Raw genomic sequence first — 5,000 nt, forward strand, 5'->3', positions numbered from 1 at the left:
ATGCTAAAATCTATGCTACTTGCTGTCAGTTTGTGGCGGCAAAGAACATCACGTGATCGCTCTGAGCGAATCAGCGCGCTGCTCTGCCACCGGCTCAGATTCCGTGTATAATATCCTCGCTGAAAAAAAATATGGATCTAAATATGAAAGAAAAAAAAACCTATGTGGTGTGAATGGCAATGTTCCTCGCTGTAATGTGAAAAAACGCAATCACTTTTCGCTCTGAATTACGTGCGAACGCGTAACTGTGAGTTTATGGCGGCAAGGAACATCACGTGATCGCTCTGAGCGAATCAGCGTGCCTCTCTGCCACCGGCTCAGATTCCGTGTATAATATTCCTCGCTGAAAAAAAATCTATGTGAAACATGCTACTATCTTTGCTAAATCATGCTAAATGCTAATCATGCTAAAATCTATGCTACTTGCTGTGAGTTTATGGCGGCAAGGAACATCACGTGATCGCTCTGAGCGAATCAGCGCGCTGCTCTGCCACCGGCTCAGATTCCGTGTATTATATTCCTCGCTGAAATGCGCTGAGGTAAAAATATGGTAAAAAAATATTATGAAATTTTTTTTTTAGGTCGGTCATGTTCTTCCCAGGCTCAATGGCCATGTCTATGCCAAATATCAAGCACGTGAGCCTCTCCGTTTAGGAGTCTATCGGTAACATTACACACACACACACACACACACACACACACTGTGTTTTATATATATACTAGCAGAAGTACCCGGCATTGCCGGGCGGGGGAGGGGAGGGAAGGGGAAGGGGAGGGGAACAGGGGGGAGGGGAGGAGAGGGGGGAGGGGAGAGGGAGGGGGGAGGGGGAGGGGAGGGGGAGGGGGAGGGGAGGGGGGAGGGGAGGGGAGGGCAACGGGGGGGGGGGAGGGGGAGTGGAGGGGGAGGGAAGGAGGGGAAGGGGGAGGGAGGAGGGGGGGAGGGGGGAGGGGGAGGATAGGGGGGAGGGGGAGAGGAGTGGGAGGGTGGGGGGAGGAGGAGTGGGAGGGTGGGGGGAGGGAGGAGTGGGAGGGTGGGGGGAGGGAGGAGTGGGAGGGTGGGGGAGGGAGGAGTGGGAGGGTGGGGGGAGGGAGGAGTGGGAGGGTGGGGGAGGGGGTGGGGGAGGGGAGGGGTGGGGGAGGTGGAGGGGAGGGGGAGGACGAGGGAGGGGAGGGGAGGCGAGGGGAGGGGGGAGGGGGGAGGGAGGGGAGGGGGGAGGGGAGGGGAGGGGGAGGGGAGGGGGAGGGGAGGGGGAGGGGGAGGGGAGGGGGAGGGGAGGGGGAGGGGGAGGGGGAGGGGGGAGGGGGAGGGGGAGGGGGAGGGGGAGGGGAGGGGAGGGGGAGGGAGGGGGAGGGGGAGGGGGAGGGGAGGACAGAAAAGAAGGGGTAGGGGGGAAAGGGAGGAGCATGAGGGAAAGGGAGGGGGATGGGGAAGGGGTAGGGCAGAAAGGAAGGGGTAGGGGGAAAGGGAGGGGCATGGGGAAAGGGAGGGGAGGGGAGGAGGAGAGTAGGGGAAAGGGGGAGGGGGGAAGGGGGAAAGGGTAGGGTGGAGGGAGAAGGGAGGGGGGAGGGTAGGGGGAGGGGGAGGGGGGAAAGGGAGGGGGAGCGGGAGGGGAGGGGGAGGAGGGAGGGGAGGGGAGGGAGGGGGAGGAGGGGAGGGGAGGGAGGGGGAGGAGGGGAGGGGAGGGAGGGGGAGGAGGGGAGGGGAGGAGAGGGGGGAGGGGATGGGAGGAGAGGGGGGAGGGATGGGAGGGGTGAGTGTGGAGTGGGAGGGGGGGGGGAAGGGGATGGGAGGGGGAGGGGGGAGGGGAAGGGGGAGGGGAGGGGGGAGGGAGGGGGAGGGGAGGGAGGGGAGGGGAGGGAGGAGGGAGAGAGGGGGAGGGAGGGAGAGGGGGGAGAGGAGTGGGAGGGTGGGGGAGGGAGGAGGGTGGGGAGGGAGGAGGGGGAGGGGAGGAGAGGGGGAGGGGAGGGGGAGGGGGAAGGGGTAGGCTTAGGACAGAAAGGAAGGGGTATGGGGGGAAAGGGAGGGGGCGGAGGGGAGGGGGAGGTGGATGGGGAAGGGGTAGGGCAGAAAGGAAGGGGTATGGGGGAAAGGGAGGGGCATGGGGGAAAGGGAGGGGGAGGGGAGGGGAAAGGGGAGGGGGGGAAGGGTGAGAGGGTAGGGTGGAGGGGGAAGGGGAGAGGGTAGGGTGGAGGGGGAAGGGAGGGGGAAGGGTAGGGGGAGGGGGGAGGGGGGAAAGGGAGGGGGAGGAGGAAGGGGAGGGGAGGGATATAGATGGTTACTGGCAATTGATCACATCCAGAAATGATGTAATCCACACAATTTATGTACTTTACATAACGTTAATAGGAATACATGGCCGTGTAGATGGGAAATACAGTTTGTTTGAAAATATCAGATGAAAGTGAAAAAAAACCTATGTGGTGTGAATGGCAATGTTCGTCGCTGAAATGTGAAAAAACTGAATTACGTGCGAACGCATAACTGTGAGATTATGGCGGCAAAGTTGGAACATCACGTGATCCTAGCAGAAGTACCCGGCATTGCCGGGTGGGGGAGGGGAGACCCGTACATTCGCCCTCTCGACTCAAGCTCGTATTCGATTCGTATTCGAAATCGAAAGGGAAATCCTTCATATTCGAATTCGTAAACACGAAATATGAATTAAAATTTAATTCATATTGCACAAAATCGACACAAAACACGATCGCATAAAGGTGAAAAACGCAATGGCTTTTCGCCCTGAATCACGTGCAAACATGTGACGTGTGACGGGATGGACATCACGTGATCGCTCTGAGCGAATCAGCGGGCTGCTCGCACTGGCTGAGATTAGCGGGTACTTCGCTGAAATGCGCTGAGATAAATATGAATAAAAAATATGGATCTCGTCAAATATGGTCTCAGCCATGTTCGTCCCAGGCTCAATGGCCATGTCTATGCCAAATATCAAGCACGTGAGCCTCTCCGTTTCGGAGTCTATCGGTAACATTACACACACACACACAAACTGTGTTTTGTTTTATATAATATATATATATAATTATATATATATATATATATATATATATATATATATATATATATATATATATATATATATATACATACATATATATACATATACATATACGTACATATATATATATATATATATACATATATATATATATATATATATATATATATATATATATATATATATATATATATATATATATATACATATGTATGTATATGGCTATTTTCCACAATAAATGGTCATTTTGACGGACCCTACTTTGAAGTGTATCTTGACTGGATATGTTGGTCGAAGAATGTGAGCTAAATTCTGTTTGAGAGCACATGTAATAAAGTTATAATGGAAATAAAATCATCGCCGAGTAGTGCCTCGTTTCATTTGTGTGGGAGTGTATTGTATGAAAGAGTGTGATACAGAAAGCACTTTTGTGTACTGTTGTATTGTACATCATGTTCATGTCTCTCAGGTTGGCCCTGTTTGAAATCTGGGTGATAATTATTTAGTTATTGTTGAACACTATGGTCAGTTCTTTCAATTCAGTTAGAGTTCAATCTATTTCTGTTTCATAGTTTTTTTTGGAGAGACCGCAAAACTTCATTACCCACGTAACGCATGTCCGTCAAAATATTGCGTGAGTAAGACAGCAGAGTTGTAAAATAGTCGGAAGATGTACAGTTGTACACATTTTATGCTTGCAACAAAATATGCAGGGGTGCTTATACCTTCCATTCACAAATGTGAAATAGGGCCTACTTTGTAAATACTAATGAATAAAATGTTACTAATTCGTAAGTGTGTTGTCCGTCAAATTGTTACGTGGGTAATATGTCATTCCCAAATCGGTAAGCATGGTGAGCACCGCTGCATAATCCATTGAAACACGGTTTCTTAGCAGACCTCGCCTACCCATTACCAGCATCACAAAACAATCGCTAGTTCCATGGGAATCTCGGCACTACGATCTGTCCAATGTGTTACATGGATAATGAAGTTTTACGGTCTCTCCAAAAAAAACTATAAATATTATCGCACATGTGATCGGGATGAATTCAGAGGCAAAGTACTCATAAACCAAAAGTTTGTGTGCCGATTCGTGGTCTACACTCTGCAGTGGTCAAAAATGTAACATCAAATTGATTTCAAGTTAAGTAGTTCTCGACCTTAGAGAGACAGACAGACAAAGTGACCAAATTGCTTCACCCCGCTTTTTGCTTCACGTGCGGTATGAATTATTTTCTTTATTTAAAGCGAATATTTTGACAATGAATTATTCCTGAAGCTCTTCAATGCGATTCTTCCATCCATGACTTCAAGCAGGTGGGTTGTGCCCCCATTACAGTCATCCCCAATCCCTACCCACAATCTTTTCTAACCCATTAATCCTTCCTACTGCAATCGTTCCACAACCCAACTGTCTACTCTTACTTGCAATATCTATCACCTCGCTCTTTCATGAGCCTCGATCTTAAATGGAGGGAAAAATTAGAAATTTTAATACTTAAAAGTTAAGTCAAGCAACCAATCGCTAGCTTTTCCAAATTACATCCAGGTCATTCCAATCAAAGAGGATGTTTTCATACCGACTGTTAATGGAATTTGAAGAAGAACTCTATGTTACAACAGTAGAAGCAGAAATGAGTCATCGTTTCCGGACCTTGAGTGGTTAGATTGTATTCGGGGTAGGAAAGCTGCAACTGTGCCAGAAATGACTGGGTTTCCTCTTGTGAAAGATTTTGAGGTTGATGAAGCGTTGTGATGATTTCAACTCATCACGTCCATGTTGTCTGGTGGTTTCCACCACCAAATCTACCCACCTGGTGTTAATTCAATGGGTGACAGGGGCTCAAACTCAGGACCCTAAGGTCTCAAGCCAGCCATCAACGTTTTGACCCTTCAGTCCCAGAAGCTCTCTGAACAGTGAGTCCACAGCATTAGTTGTTACCAAATGTCAGCCAATACTATGTCAGAGAGAGAGAGATA

General features: G+C 49.8%; 1 protein-coding gene across 1 annotated transcript in view; it reads right to left on the reverse strand.

Moving 5' to 3' along the window:
* The window catches only part of LOC137413271 (phospholipid scramblase 2), a gene marked incomplete in the record, with an annotated part of 27,865 nt that overhangs the window by 12,932 nt on the left and 9,933 nt on the right, over nt 1-5,000 (reverse strand).

The sequence above is a fragment of the Myxine glutinosa genome, chromosome 1, assembly GCF_964187855.1.
Source record: "Myxine glutinosa chromosome 1, kmMyxGlut1.1, whole genome shotgun sequence".
Lineage (NCBI taxonomy): Eukaryota > Metazoa > Chordata > Myxini > Myxiniformes > Myxinidae > Myxine > Myxine glutinosa.